At 50.2% G+C, this 15,924-nt stretch overlaps 1 protein-coding gene across 1 annotated transcript in view; it reads right to left on the minus strand.

Moving 5' to 3' along the window:
• Positions 1 to 15,924, minus strand: part of LOC140430325 (transcription initiation factor TFIID subunit 4-like) — a 510,261-nt gene that overhangs the window by 71,739 nt on the left and 422,598 nt on the right. The window lies entirely within an intron of this gene.

The raw sequence follows: 15,924 nt of genomic DNA on the forward strand, positions 1-15,924 counted from the left end.
GGTGGCGAGAAGGAGGGCAAGCTTTAATCGGGCCAAGGCGGTGTTGCATAAAAGGAAGGTCAAATTCAGAATGTTGCAGCCGGCGAGACTGTGGGTCACACATCTAGGGAAACACCACTATTTCGAAACGGCAGACGAAGCGTGGACATTTATTGTCGAGGAGAAGCTGGAGTGAGCGGGCCAGAAGAAAAAGAACGTTTGGGACAAAAGGTGGGGGGGGTGAATTTGTGGGATGAAGGGGAAAAAGGGGACGAGAAGACTTCCCAGATTGTTAAACCTGCGACCCTGTAACTTCTCTCTCTTCCCCATGTCGTGGGGGAGGGGGTGAGAGAGGATGAGGAGCTGTGGGCCTGGCCATTGGGGGCGGGGCCAAAAGGGGAAGCGCGGGCTTTGTTCCCGCGCTATGGTAATCATGGCGGGAACAGGGAAGCAGGAAGGAGGGAGCCTCGCACAATGTGAGCTGAGGTCACGGGGGGAAGCCGAGGTCGGCCAGAGTTTGCTGACTTCTGGGAGCAACATGGGGGGTGCAATTACGCTAGCTTGGGATCTAGCAGGGGGGGGGGGTTAACTGGGTTGCTGCTGCTGGGGAGAAGGGGGAGCTGGTATGGGAGGGGGGGGTCGGGGCGGGGGGGCGCCGCCTGGGGGGGATACAGCTACGTGGGAACCGGGTGAGGAGCTGGATTGAAAAAGGAAATGGCTAGTCGACAAGGGGGGGGGAGGGGGGGGGTAAAGAGCCCCCCAACCCGGTTGATCACGTGGAATGTGAGAGGGCTGAACGGGCCGATTAAGAGGGCACGGGTACTTGCTCACCTAAAGAAACTTAAGGCAGATGTGGTTATGCTTCAGGAGACACATCTGAAGCTGACAGACCAGGTTAGACTTCGCAAAGGATGGGTGGGGCAGGTGTTTCATTCGGGGCTGGATGCAAAAAACAAGGGGGTGGCCATACTAGTGGGGAAGCGGGTAATGTCTGAGGCAAAGACTATAGTGGCAGATAGTGGGGGCAGATACGTGATGGTAAGTGGCAAACTACAGGGGGAGACGGTGGTCTTGGTAAACGTATATGCCCCGAACTGGGATGATGCCAATTTTATGAGGCGTATGTTAGGACGCATCCCGGACCTAGAGGCGGGAAAGTTGGTAATGGGTGGAGACTTTAATACGGTGCTGGACCCAGGGCTGGACAGATCGAGGTCCAGGACCGGAAGGAGGCCGGCTGCAGCTAGGGTGCTTAAGGATTTTATGGTGCAGATGGGAGGAGTAGATCCCTGGAGATTTAGTAGACCTAGGAGTAAGGAGTTTTCGTTTTTCTCCTATGTACATCAAGTATTTTCACGAATAGATTTTTTTGTTTTGGGAAGGGCACTGATCCCAAAGGTGACGGGGACAGAGTACACGGTTATAGCCATCTCGGATCGTGCTCCACACTGGGTGGACCTGGAGATAGGGGAAGAAAAACAACAGCTTCCACCCTGGACAATGGACATGGGATTATTGGCAGACGAGGGGGTGTGCTTAAGGGTGAGGGGGTGTATTGAAAGGTACTTGGAACTTAATGATAATGGGGAGGTACAGGTGGGAGTGGTCTGGGAGGCACTGAAGGCAGTGGTTAGAGGGGAGCTGATATCTATTAGGGCACATAAAGGAAAGCAGGAGGGTAGGGAAAGGGAGCGGTTGTTGAAAGAACTGCTGAGGGTGGACAGACAATAAGCGGAGGCACCGGAGGAGGGACTATACAGGGAAAGGCAAAGGCTACATATAGAGTTTGACTTGTTCACTACGGGTAAGGCAGAGGCACAATGGAGGAAGGCACAGGGTGTACAGTACGAATATGGGGAGAAGGCGAGTAGGTTGTTGGCCCACCAACTGAGGAAAAGGGGAGCAGCGAGGGAGATAGGGGGGGTGAGAGATGAGGAGGGGGAGATGGAGCGGGAAGCGGAGAGAGTGAATGGAGTGTTCAGGCATTTTATGAAAGATTATATGAAGCGCAGCCCCCGGACGGGAAGGAGAGAATGATGTGCTTTCTGGATCAGCTGGAATTTCCTAAGGTGGAGGAACAGGAGAGAGTGGGGCTGGGAGCACAGATTGAGACGGAGGAAGTAGTGAAAGGGATTGGAAGCATGCAGGCGGGGAAGGCCCCGGGACCAGACGGATTCCCAGTTGAATTCTATAAGAAATATTTGGACTTGCTGGCCCCGCTACTGATGAGAACCTTTAATGAGGCGAGGGAAAGGGGGCAGCCGCCCCCGACTATGTCAGAGGCAACGATATCGCTCCTCCTAAAGAAGGAAAAAGACCCGCTGCAATGCGGGTCATACAGGCCCATTTCCCTCCTGAATGTGGATGCAAAGATCCTGGCCAAGGTAATGGCAATGAGGATAGAGGATTGTGTCCCGGGGGTGGTCCATGAGGACCAAACTGGGTTTGTGAAGGAGAGACAGCTAAATACAAATATACGGAGGCTGCTAGGGGTAATGATGATGCCCCCACCAGAGGGGGAAGCGGAGATAGTGGTGGCGATGGATGCCGAGAAAGCATTTGATAGAGTGGAGTGGGATTATTTGTGTTGAGGAGATTTGACTTTGGGGACGGGTATATCAGGTGGGTACAGTTGCTGTATAGGGCCCCGATGGCGAGCGTGGTCACGAATGGACGGGGGCCTGACTATTTTCGGCTCCATAGAGGGACGAGGCAGGGATGTCCTCTGTCCCCGTTATTGTTTGCACTGGCGATTGAACCCCTGGCCATGGCACTGAGGGGTTCCAGGAAGTGGAGGGGAGTACTTAGGGGGGTGGAGAAGAACACCGGGTATCTCTATATGCGGACGATTTGTTGCTATATGTGGCGGACCCGGCGGAGGGGATGCCAGAGATAATGCGGATACTTGGGGAGTTTGGGGATTTTTCAGGGTATAAACTGAACATGGGGAAAAGTGAGTTATTTGTGGTGCACCCGGGGGAGCAGAGCAGAGAGATAGCGGATTTACCGTTGAGGAAGGTAACAAGGGACTTCCGGTACCTGGGGATCCAGATAGCCAAGAATTGGGGTACATTACATAGGCTTAATTTAACACGGTTGGTGGAACAGATGGAGGAGGATTTCAAGAGATGGGACATGGTGTCCTTGTCATTGGCAGGTAGGGTGCAGGCGGTTAAAATGGTGGTCCTCCCGAGATTCCTTTTTGTGTTCCAGTGCCTCCCGGTGGTGATCATGAAGGCTTTTTTCAAAAGAATTGAGAAGAGCATTATGAATTTTGTGTGGGCTGGGAAGACCCCGAGAGTGAGGCGGGGATTCTTGCAGCGTAGTAGGGACAGGGGGGTGCTGGCACTACCGAGCCTAAGTGAGTACTACTGGGCCGCCAATGTTTCAATGGTGTGTAAGTGGATGGGAGAAGGGGAGGGAGCGGCGTGGAAGAGAATGGAGAGGGCGTCCTGCAAGGGGACTAGCCTGCAAGCAATGGTGACGGCGCCGTTGCCGTTCTCACCAAAGAAATACACCACAAGCCCGGTGGTGGTGGCTACATTGAGAATTTGGGGGCAGTGGAGACGGCACAGGGGAGGGACGGGAGCTTCGGTGCGGTCCCCGATAAGAAACAATCATAGGTTCGTTCCGAGGAGAATGGATGGGGGATTTGGAGCATGGCAAAGAGCTGGGGTAGTACAATTAAGAGATCTATTTGTAGATGGGACGTTTGCGAGTTTGGGAGCGCTGACGGAGAAATATGGGTTGCCCCAAGGGATTGCATTTCGGTATATGCAATTGAGGGCTTTTGTGAGGCAACAGGTGAGGGAATTCCCGCAGCTCCCGACGCAGGAAGTGCAGGATAGAGTGATCTCAGAGACATGGGTGGGGGACGGTAAGGTAGCAGACATATACAGGGAGATGATGGACGAGGGGGAAATCATGGTAGATGAGCTGAAAGGGAAATGGGAAGAAGAACTGGGGGAGGAGATTGAGGAGGGGCTGTGGGCGGATGCCCTACGTAGGGTAAACTCATCGTTTCGTGTGCCAGGCTAAGCCTGATACAATTTAAGGTGCTACACAGGGCGCATATGACTGGAGCACGGCTTAGTAAATTTTATGGGGTAGAGGATAGGTGTGCGAGATGCTCGAGTGGCCCAGCGAATCACACCCACGTGTTCTGGTCATGCCCGGTACTACAGGGGTTCTGGGTGGGGGTGGCAAAGGTGCTTTCGAAGGTGGTGGGGGTCCGGGTCGAACCAAGCTGGGGGTTGGCTATATTTGGGGTTGCAGAAGAGCCGGGAGTGCAGGAGGCGAGAGAGGCTGACGTGTTGGCCTTTGCGTCCCTTGTAGCCCGGCGCAGGATATTGTTAATATGGAAGGAAGCCAAACCCCCGGGTGTGGAGACCTGGATAAACGATATGGCAGGGTTCATAAAGTTAGAACGGATTAAGTTCGTGTTAAGGGGTTCGTCTCAGGGGTGCACCAGGCCGTGGCAACCGTTCGTCGACTACCTCACAGAAAGATAGAGGGAATGGAAAAGAAGTAGATAACAGCAGCAACCCAGGGGGGAGGGGGGGGGGGGGGGTGGGAGGAATCGGATGGACTCTCAGGGATGTTATTGTATATGTATAGGTATTTGGTATATGTAATTGTATATTGGACTGTTGGACTGTAATTTTGGAGAGTATTTATTTTGGACAAGGCAGCTGCCATTTAGTTTTGTTTTTCTTTTGTTTTTGTTTATATATTATTTATTTATTTGTTTAAAACTGGCCACGGCTATTTATATTGCTTTATTGTTGTGTAAAAGAAACACTACGTATTGTTATGTTTGGCCAAAAGACTCGAATAAAATATATATTTTTTTAAAAAGAACGCTCATTGTATCATGAGGTTTAGATTAATCATGGAGAAGAAGGAACTAGAAGAACTTTTTTTTTTCCCAACTAAGAGGTAATTTAGTGTGGCCAATCCACCTACCCTGCACATCTTTTGGGTTGTGGGGGCGATACCCATGCAGACATGGGGAGAATGTGCAAACTCCACACAGACAGTGACCCAGAGCCGGGGTCGAACCTGGGACCTTGGCGCCGTGAGGCATCAGGGCTAACGCACCGCGCCACCGTGCTGCCCGAAGAAAAACTTTTTAATGGTAAAGGGCTGACATGAATGGGTTGAGAAGGGAACTAGCCAGGGTAAAATCAGAGACTGACAGAGAAAACTGCAATAGAACAATCAGGTGGTCTTTAAGGAGGAGATGTTTCAACTACAGGATAGGCAGATTCTAACAAGGGAGAAAGTTAGAGGAACCAATGCCAGACCTTCTCAGATGACCAGGGAAAATCTGATTAAACAAAAAGAGGCCCTATTATGTATGTTAGGTGAATTCTTTAAGCACAAACTTAAGAAAAGTGGGCTGGCAAAAAGAGAACACAAGAATACATCTGAGTCAAAATCCTGGAGCATCTTTATGAACAGCCCTGTAGGTATTCCTTCAACTCCCGGACTGCAGCAGAAAGTGGCTCACCACCAACCTCTGAACGGCAATTAGGGATGGACAACACATGCTGGCCTAACCAGCGATGTCCACATTCCATGAACCAATACATTTTTTTAAATGATAGTCAACATAAAAGTGAAACCAAAAATCTTCTACTATTATGAACAAGAAAATGATATATGCTTAAAGGCACAATGCAAGGCTAGAAAACTTCATTAATTATTTGTATTGCACGAAGGAAGAGGGATCTGATAAAATATCGCTCAAAGTGAAGGTGCTAGAGGCAATGGATGGGGTAAAAATTGATAGGTGGGATGTATTGGAAAGGCTGGATATACTTAGAGTGTATTGGTTGCCTCGTCCACATCCCAAGTTACTCAGGGAAGGTAGAGATTGCGGAAGGGTTTGCTGTAATCTTACAATCTTCCCTCGGTACACTGGGAAGATGCCCAAAGATTGGAAAGTGGCATACGTGACACTCTTGTTCAAGAATGGATGTCAGAACAGTCCAATTAACTACAAGCAGTCAGTTTAACATCAGTAGAGGGTAAGATTTAAGAAATATAATTAGTGAAAAGAATGGCCCCCTTCTGCACAAAATCTATGGTCTATGAACCAATAAAGATTTGTAAAAGGCAGATAATGCTTGACTTGATGAAGCAACAGAGAAGGTTGACGAAGGTAATGTGGTGGATGTTGTCCATATGGATTTTAAGAAAGCATTTGACTAAATACAATACAAAATGCATTTTTTTAAAAATTGTGGCTCATGAAATAGGAGGGCCAGTATCAGCTTGGATAAAAAAGGACAAAAATAAAACAGCGAGTGGAGGCAATTGGATTGGATTTTGTTTATTGTCACGTGTACCGAGGTACAGTGAAAAGTATTTTTCTGCGAGCAGCTCAACAGATCGTTAAGCAAAAAGGGGATCTGTTAGGGAGAGCTCGCAGAGGATCGCTGCGCTCCGGTGACATACTGTGAGTAACGATGGTAGACGGTGGTACTCCCCAATGATCAGTGCTAGGACCACTGCTTTTTTGGCATATCTAAACGATTTAGATATTGGTACACAGAGTAAAATGTCAACATCCGCTGATGATGCCAAACTTGCAGGTATGGCAGACATTGATGATGATACCAATAGACTGCAACAATACATAGACAGCGAGCAGAAAGAGTAGACTAGCGATAGATGGAATTTAATGCAGCAAAGTGTGAGATGATGCATTTTGGCAGAAGGGTTAGAAAGAGGCAATATAGACTTAATGGAATGGTTCTAAAGAGTGTGCAGGAGCAGAGGGATCTGGTATCTTTGAAGAAGGCAGGACACATTGAGAGAGTGGTTAACAAAATGTATGGGATCTTGATGAATAGAGGCATTGGGCACAAAAGCAGGAAAGTTATGCTGACCTTTATAAAACTCTATTAGGGGCAGCAGGGTGGCACAGTGGATTAGCTCTGTTGCCTCACGGCGTCGAGATCCCAGGTTGAATCCCGGCTCTGGGTCACTGTCTGTGTCGAGTTTGCACATTGTCCCCGTGTTTGCGTGGGTTTCACCCCCACAAACCACAACCTGGTATGGCAACTGCTCGGCCCAGGACCGCAAGAAACTTCACAGAGTCGTGAACACCGCCCAGTCCATCACATGAACCTGCCTCCCATCCATTGACTCCATCTACACCTCCCGTTGCCTGGGGAAAGCGGGCGGCATAATCAAAGATCCCTCCCACCCGGCTTACTCACTCTTCCAACTTCTTCCATCGGGCAGGAGATACAGAAGTCTGAGAACACGCACGAACAGACTCAAAAACAGCTTCTTCCCCACTGTCACCAGACTCCTAAATGACCCTCTTATGGACTGACCTCATTAACACTACACCCTGTATGCTTCATCCGATGCCGGTGCTTATGTAGTTACATTGTATACCTTGTGTTGCTCTATTATGTATTTTCTTTTATTCCGTTTTCTTCTCATGTACTTAATGATCTGTTGAGCTGCTCGCAGAAAAATACTTTTCACTGTACCTCGGTACACGTGACAATAAACAAATCCAATCCAATCCAATCCAATGTGCAGGCTAGGTGGATTGGCCACGCTAAATTGCCCCTTAATTGGAAAAAATGAATTGGGTATTCTAAATTTTTTTTTTTTTAAATAAAACTCTATTAGATCCCAACTAGAAAAAGAGGAGGGATTCTCCCTTCTGGGGACTAAGTCCCCACACCCGCCGAAAAACAGGTGAGAGTCGAAGTTCCCTTGTACATTATAGACATTAGCAGTTCCTCTGTGCATTACCAGACTGCAGTTTTATCCATTCCAGTATTGCTGTACTGACTGGGATCAATGAGAAGAAAGTTTGTAGCATCACTGAAAGGCACTAACTAACACTTTGGGCGAAACAGAAGTAGAAAAACTGAGACAAAAACATCAGGAGCTAGCTGAAAGCCTTCTGATAGCCATCAGAATTCTGACACAAGATATCTGATAGCTCTGTGGTTTTGGTTCAAATCCAAAATATCAAGCTCAGGTACACGTCTCAAATGTACTCACACCCTGAGCGAAGGAGCTAATTAGCAATGTAACAAGCACACGTTCCTGCCTACAAGCTACACAAGAAGGGATCACGTCCAAAGTGTGGCCTCTCTCAGTCACCTGCTCCAAGCCAGGTTTATACATACAATTAAGAGAGTTGAAGATAGTCTAGACAGGTCAGGTCAAGTTGAACTCCAATTTTCCATCTATCATGACTTGTATGGCCGAGGAAATGCTGCATTGGTGAAGGTGACATCGTTCAGGTGGAGGCCCCACCTGCTCTTGCCAGTGATCCAGGTAGAGATTGAAGACCCCAGGACACAGGATGGGGGAGCAGGGATTTTGCTGATATCCCAGTGAACACTCCTTCCTCAAACAATACTATCAAACACAGACCAACTCAGCAGTTCGTAGACTATTGGTTTGCTTACTAAAAGGTGGATTTGAATATTGGCTGAAGATTAATCCAATCAAGGTAGTTAAATGTAAAAGGGGGTTCAGCAGGGTAGATATGGAGAAGCTATTTCCTCTGATGGGTGAATTAAGAAAAAGGTAACAATAATCTTAAAATTAGAGCTGGACATTCAGGGTGATGGCAACAAAGATTTGACCACACACAAAATCTGGGAAATCTGGGATTCTTTCCTCAGAAAGGTAGGGATATAAGAGGATGGGGGAAGGCAGCTTCCAAGACTGAGATTGATTGATTTTTATTGGATAAAACACATCAAAGGATACGGAGCAAAGGCGGGTAAATGGAGTTAAGGTACAGATCGGCCAAGATGTAATTGGGCGGAAAAGGCTTTTTTAAAAAAAAAATTTGTATTAAGGTTTTCATAAAATATCAATAACAAAATGAAAAAGAAACTCAAAAGAGTTAAGTACAAAACATGGTCTAGAAAAGCAACCCTCCCCCTGTACATAAATAATAAATTAACATTAACACCCCGACTTAACACAACTGGTCTAAACACCCCCCTGGACCCTCCAGTGTAAATAACAAAAACAGAAATAAAGTAACCCCCCCCCCTGAGCTGCTGCTGCCATTGACCAATGTCTACCGTTCTGCCAGGAAGTCTAAGAACGGTTGCCACCTCCTAAAGAATCCTTGTACCGACCCTCTCACGGCGAATTTCACCCTCTCCAATTTAATGAACCCCGCCATGTCGTTGATCCAGGATTCCACGCTTGGGGGCCTCGTATCCTTCCACTGAAGAAGAATCCTTCGCCAGGCTACCAGGGACGCAAAGGTCAGAATACCAGCCTCATTCGCCTCCTGCACTCCCGGCTCCTCTGCCACCCCAAATATTGCGAGCCCCCAGCCCGGTTTGACCCTGGATCCTACCACCCTCGACACCGTCCTCGCTACGCCCTTCCAAAATTCCTCCAGCGCTGGGCACGCCCAGAACGTATGGGTGTGATTTGCTGGGCTCCCTGAGCACCTAACACACCTGTCCTCACCCCCAAAAAACCGGCTCATCCTTGTCCCGGTCATGTGTGCCCTGTGCAGCACCTTAAACTGTATGAGGCTGAGCCTCGCGCACGAAGAGGAAGAGTTCACCCTCCCTAGGGCATCTGCCCACGTCCCTTCCTCAATCTCCTCTCCCAACTCCTCCTCCCACTTACCTTTCACCTCCACCACCGAGGCCTCCTCCTCCTCCTGCATCACCTGGTAAGTTTCCGAGATCTTCCCCACTCCCACCCACCCCCCCCGAGAGCACCCTGTCCTGTACTGTGTGTGGCAGTAGCCGTGTGAATTACACCACCTGCCGTCTGGCAAACGCCCTTACCTGTATGTACCTGAAGGCTTTCACCGGGGGGGAGCCCGTACTTCTCCTCCAGCTCACCCAGGCTCGCGAACTTCCCGTCCACAAACAGGTCCCCCAACGTTCGTATCCCTGCCCTGTGCCACCCCGAAAACCCTCCACCTGCTCTCCCTGGTGCGAACCGGTGGTTCCCCCGTATTGGGGTCCACGCCGAGGTCCCAACTTCTCCCCTATGCCGCCTCCACTGCCCCCAGATTTTGAGGGCAGCCACCACCACCGGGCTCGTGGTATACCTCCTTGGAGAGAGCGGCAGCGGCGCCGTTGCCAATGCCCCCAGACTCGTACCCACACAAGACGCCGTCTCCAGCCTCTTCCATGCAGCCCCCTCCCCCTCCATCACCCACTTGCGCACCATTGTCGCATTGGCGGCCCAGTAGTACCCACAGAGGCTGGGCAGCGCCAGTCCCCCCCTATCTCTACTCCGCTCCAGGAACACCCTTCTCACCCTCGGAGTCCCTCGCACCCACACAAACCCCATTATACTCCTGGTAACCCGCCAAAGAAAGCCTTCGGGATAAACATGGGGAGGCACTGGAACAGGAACATAAACCTTGGGAGCACCGTCATTTTGATTGACTGCACCCTACCCGCTAAGGACAGCGGCAACGTGTCCCACCTCTTGAACTCCTCCTCCATTTGCTCCACCAGCCTTGTAAAATTAAGCCTGTGCAGGGCCCCCCAGCTCCTGGCCAACTGAACCCCCAAATACCTGAAGCTCCTCTCCGCCCTTTTTAGTGGGAGCTCGCCAATCCCCCTCTCCTGGTCCCCTGGGTGAACCACGAACAGCTCCCTCTTCCCCATGTTGAGCTTGTACCCCGAAATTCCCCAAATTCCCTAAGAATCCTCATTACCTCCGGCATTCCCCCCAACGGGTCTGCCACATATAGCAGCAGGTCGTCCGCATAGAGCAACACCCTATGCTCCTCCCCGCCCCGCACCAACCCTCTCCAGTTCCTTAACTCCCTCAGTGCCATAGCCAGGGGTTCAATCGCCAGTGCGAAGAGCAGGGGGGACAGGGGACACCCCTGCCTCATCCCTCGGTGCAACCAAAAGTACTCAGACCTCCTCCTGTTTGTGGCCACACTCGCCATCGGGACCTCATACAACAGCCTAACCCACCTGACAAACCCCTCCCCAAACCCGAACCTCTTCAGCACCTCCCACAGGTACCCCTACTCTACCCTATCGAAGGCTTTCTCAGCGTCCATCACCACCACTATCTCCGCCTCCCCCTCCCTCGCCGGCATCATGATAACGTTCAAAAGCCTCCGCACATTCGCTTTCAACTGCCTCCCTTTCACAAACCCCGACTGGTCTTCATGGATGACCTGCGGCACACAATCCTCAATCCTCGTGGCTAAGACCAGCACCTTGGCATCTACGTTTAGCAACAAAATCGGCCTGTAAGACCCACACTGCAGGGGATCCTTGTCCCGCTTCAGGATCAAGGAGATCAGTGCCCGGGACATCGTCGGGGGCAAAGCCCCCCCCCCCCTTGCCTCATTGAAGGTCCTAACTAGCAACTGGCCCAACAGGTCCATATATTTTCTAGAATTCAACCGGGAAACCATCCGGCCCCGGTGCCTTCCCCGCCTGCATGCTTCCTATCCCTTTGATCAGCTCCTCCAGCCCAATCGGGGCCCCCAATCCCACCACCAGTCCCTCTTCCACCTTTGTAAACCTCAATTGGTCCAGGAAACGGTCCATCCCTCCCTCCTCCCGTGGGGGCTCGGCTCGGTACAATTCCTCGTAGAAGTCCCTGAAGACCCCATTGATGCTATCCCCACTCCGCACCACGCTCTCTCCCCTGTCCTTAACTCCCCCGATCTCCCTGGCTGCGTCCCGCCTCCGAAGCTGATGCGCCAGCATCCGGCTTGCCTTTTCCCCATACTCGTAAATCGCCCCCTGGGCCTTCCTCCACTGCACCTCCGCCTTCCTGGTGGTCACCAGGTCGAATTCGGCCTGGGGGCTACGCCTCTTCCTCAACAATCCTTCCTCGGGCTCCTCCGCATACCTCCTGTCTACCCTCACCATCTCCCCCACCAGCCTCTCCCTCTCCCCACCCTCCCTCTGCTCCTTATGGGCCCTAATGGAGATCAGCTCTCCCCTCACCACCGCCTCCCATACCATCCCCACTCGGACCTCCCCATTGTCGTTGGTCTCCAAGTGCCTCTCTATACTTCCTCGGACCCGCTCGCTCACCTCCTCGTCCGCCAACAGCCCCACCTCCAAGCGCCACAACGGGCGCTGGTCCCTCTCCTCCCCCGTCTCCAAGTCCACCCAATGCGGGGCATGGTCCGAAATGGCTATTGCCAAATACTCAGTATCCTCTACTCTCGCTGTCAGCGCCCTACTCAAAATGAAAAAGTCGATTCGAGAATAAGCCTTATGGACATGTGAGTAGATTGAAAATTCTCTAGCCCCCGACCTTGCAAATCTCCAAGGGTCCACCCCTCCCATCTGGTCCATAAACCCCCTCAGCACTCTAGCCGCCACCGGCTTCCTACCTGTCCTAGACCTGGAGCGATCCAGTGCCGGATCCAGCACCGTGTTAAAGTCTCCCCCCATTATCAGGCCCCCCACTTCTAAGTCTGGGATCCAACCCAACATACGCCGCATAAAACCCGCATCGTCCCAATTCGGGGCATACACATTGACTAGTACCACCCTCTCTCCCTGCGTGGCGGAAAAGGCTTGATGGACAGATGACCTCAAATAGATTCCCATGAAGGAAGGTGATCTGGAATCAAGTGGGACCATTAAAAGGAGCCGGATCTCTATTTATTAAGAAGTGGGATCAAGCATTCAAGATATCAATAGCATTGTGTGTTCTTCCCAGGAGAGGTGGTGCATTGGCAAATTGTATGTGGGGTGTGGGGGAGGGTGTGGAATGGATTGGTCAGTCTTTTCTCACTTAAGATTTTATATGTTTAAACAGTGTTCGGTTTTTAAAATGCAATCATTGACACATACAAATGTTTAGTTAGAAACAAGCCTAGGCACATGGCCACTGGAGAGATATCAGCCAATGAGTCTGATGAAGCACGAAACACCAAACAACAGGTTCGTCCCCACAAGTCTGCGGGTGCTGAAAGGTTTGTGACTATCAGAATGATGTCCGCAGATGGAGAGCATCAAGTGAACAAGAAGTATCAGATCGACACTGGTGGGTGACGCAGCATCATGACCTCCACAGACCTGGGGATGTGGCTCCAAACGACGTTCCAAAAATGAAGCCCTCACAAGTAAGGTGGCTACATGATGGCCAATACTCATACTGACAGGAAACATTAGTCTGAGGGCCCAAGGCTTTGGCAAGAATGAAGATCTGGAGTTCTAAATCATAGGTGGCATGCAACATACAGAATCTTCAGTGAGAAAAGACTGACCAGTCCATTTAATCCATTCCACATCTCAGCTGCGGCAGGCCTCAAGTTTGAACTGGTCACCCTAAATGTACCCGCAGAGATTTACAACGTGTCACAGCACAAGAAACTAGTGCCCGCTGAACACATCTTCGAGGAGTACAAGGGTGTGTTTACAAGATTTGGATATCTACCTGGGGAATATTAACTTAAAGTAGATGAGAGTGTAAGACCAGTTCAGCAGCTTCAACCAAGAAGAGGTTGAGCTCCCCTCAAGTCAAGGTGAAACAGAAGACTGATAAGAGGGGAGTAATCCAGAAAGTGACAGCTCCTACACACTGGAGGTTTCCTCCGGGTGCTCCGGTTTCCTCCCACAGTCCAAAGATGTGCAAGTTAGGTGGATTGGCTATGCTAAATTGCCCTTGGGTTAGGTGGGGTTACTGGTTTACAGGGATACGGTGGAGGTGTGGGCTTGGGTAGGATGCTCTTTCCAAGAGCCGGTGCAGACTCGATGGGCTGAATGGCCTCCTTCTGCACTGTAAATTCTATGATTCAATGACCTGACGTACAAGCAAGGGAAACGAATGTACATTGCAGACATGCTGTCGAGAGCAGCGTTCCGATGAAGAAAGCTGAGGATGCTGCAACAGAATATGAAATATTCCAGGTTCAATGTGAAGTAGCAGCTCAACATGATCAGGAAAATACAGAAAACATCAGAAAGTCATCAACACATTGACTCTGACAAACAAGCACCTTTCTCTAATCAAGTGCATTACCCAACAAGGTGCAACTCTCCATGTTCTGCAGCAATTATTGATGAAAGGATGACCTGAGTGTATCAAAGACACACCTGTGGTCACAAGAGTGTATTGGGCAGACTGAGATAAAGTGATAGCCCAAGCTGGCACCTTGTACAAAGATAATAGTCATCATCCCGAAGGAGATGAGAGGAGAGGTGCTGATGCAAACCATTAAGGAATCGAGTCGAGTCTGAGGAGGGCAAGACTAGTACTTGCTATTAACGAGCACCAAGCTAAACAAGCTAGAGAGCTGTTGGTGACGAATGACATCCCAGACTGACTCTGGATGAAGGTGAGAGTAGACCTCGCCACTATAGCAGGAACAGATTATCTTGTGATTGTAGACTGCTATTCTGATTACTGGGAGTTGACCAGCTGACTTCAACAGTGACAAGAGAGATAGTAGAGAGCCTGAAAGGACACGTCAATCATTGCAGCATTCCATACATTGTGATGAGGGACAATGGCCCTCTGTTCAGGAGTGAGGAGTTCCGCTGCTTCACAAAGGATTGGGAATTTCAACACTATGCATTATCTCCTCACTATCCCATGACGCAAGGAAAGGCTGAGGCTGCAGTGAATATCACCAAAGGAATCAGCAAGAAATCGAGCAATTCCAGCACAGACGTATATAAATCAATCCATGAGTGGAGAAACACACCGATTGAAGGCATTTATAGTAGTCCAGTCCAAAGGTGAATGTCACACTGCATCCAAACTACACTTTCAATATAAAGAAGCTCCTGAAGCTGGAAGTAGTAACAGGCAGGAGTGAGAAAATCAAGGTGAAACAGCAGAAAACCACATTTTATTTTGACAAGACTGCCAGACCACTGCCATAGTTGGGCATTGAGAGCCCCTCAGGGTACAAACCTTCAATGCTCTCAATAGGAACCAGCATATGTGGTGGGAAGTTGGGACATGCGTAGATGTGGTGGCTCGAGACACACACTGGAGGCTTCTAATAGTTAACAAAGGGGTTTATAGGGCAGCATGGTGGCACTGCTGCTTCACGGCACCGAGGTCCCAGGTTCGATCCTGGCTCTGGGTCACTGTCTGTGTGGAGTTTGCACATTCTCCCCCCATAACCCAAAGATGTGCAGGGTAGGTGGATTGGCCGCGCTAAACTGCCCCTTAATTGGAAAAAATGAATTGGGTGCTCTAAATTTATTTTTTAAAAACAACAAGGTTTATTGATGAAAGGCAGAGGCGGCTAAGTTAAAGGCACAGGACACGATACCACACTTCAGTTCCCTAGTCCACATTGCCCAGGGTCCTGGTCCCAGGGTCCCATGCAAACGCCCCATTGACTGGGGTTCATGTGGTCCCATGTGATTGGACCCAAACCGGTCATGTGGTCTGTGGAGTCCGCCCCTTAAAGGCGGTGCCACCACAGTACAGCAGTTGTCACCTCAATCGTACGTGGTGGACATAAACAACCAAATATACTGGCAGGTATATAGATGAACAACTGGAGAAGCTGTCCTTCATTGCAGGCAGCCAATCAGGAAACTAGAATCTCGCCAGCTGCACAAAACAACCATCAGTCCAGAGATCCCGAACAACAGAAATGGAACAACAACAGGTACAATGGCAAGAACAAGTGCCACGGGAACGCCTCTCCCCAGAGAAGGAACATCACCATGACAAACAGCCAGCGACAGCGTACCTGCTTGCTGTTCAGAGAGCTGCATGATTTAACAACTGCATGCAATGTAGGTGCAGAGACAGATGAGAACAACAAATAGTTTGTGAATGCGTGAGAACATTTGTGGCAGGGGAGGCACGGTGGCGTACACTGCTGCCTAAGCGCTGAGGACCCGGGTTCAATCCTGACCCTGGGTCACTGTCCGTATGGAGTTTGCATGTTCTCCCCGTGTCTGCGTGGGTTTCGCCCCCCACAACCCAAAGCTGTGCGGGGTAGGTGGATTG

Source organism: Scyliorhinus torazame, chromosome 10 (assembly GCF_047496885.1).
Source record: "Scyliorhinus torazame isolate Kashiwa2021f chromosome 10, sScyTor2.1, whole genome shotgun sequence".
Lineage (NCBI taxonomy): Eukaryota > Metazoa > Chordata > Chondrichthyes > Carcharhiniformes > Scyliorhinidae > Scyliorhinus > Scyliorhinus torazame.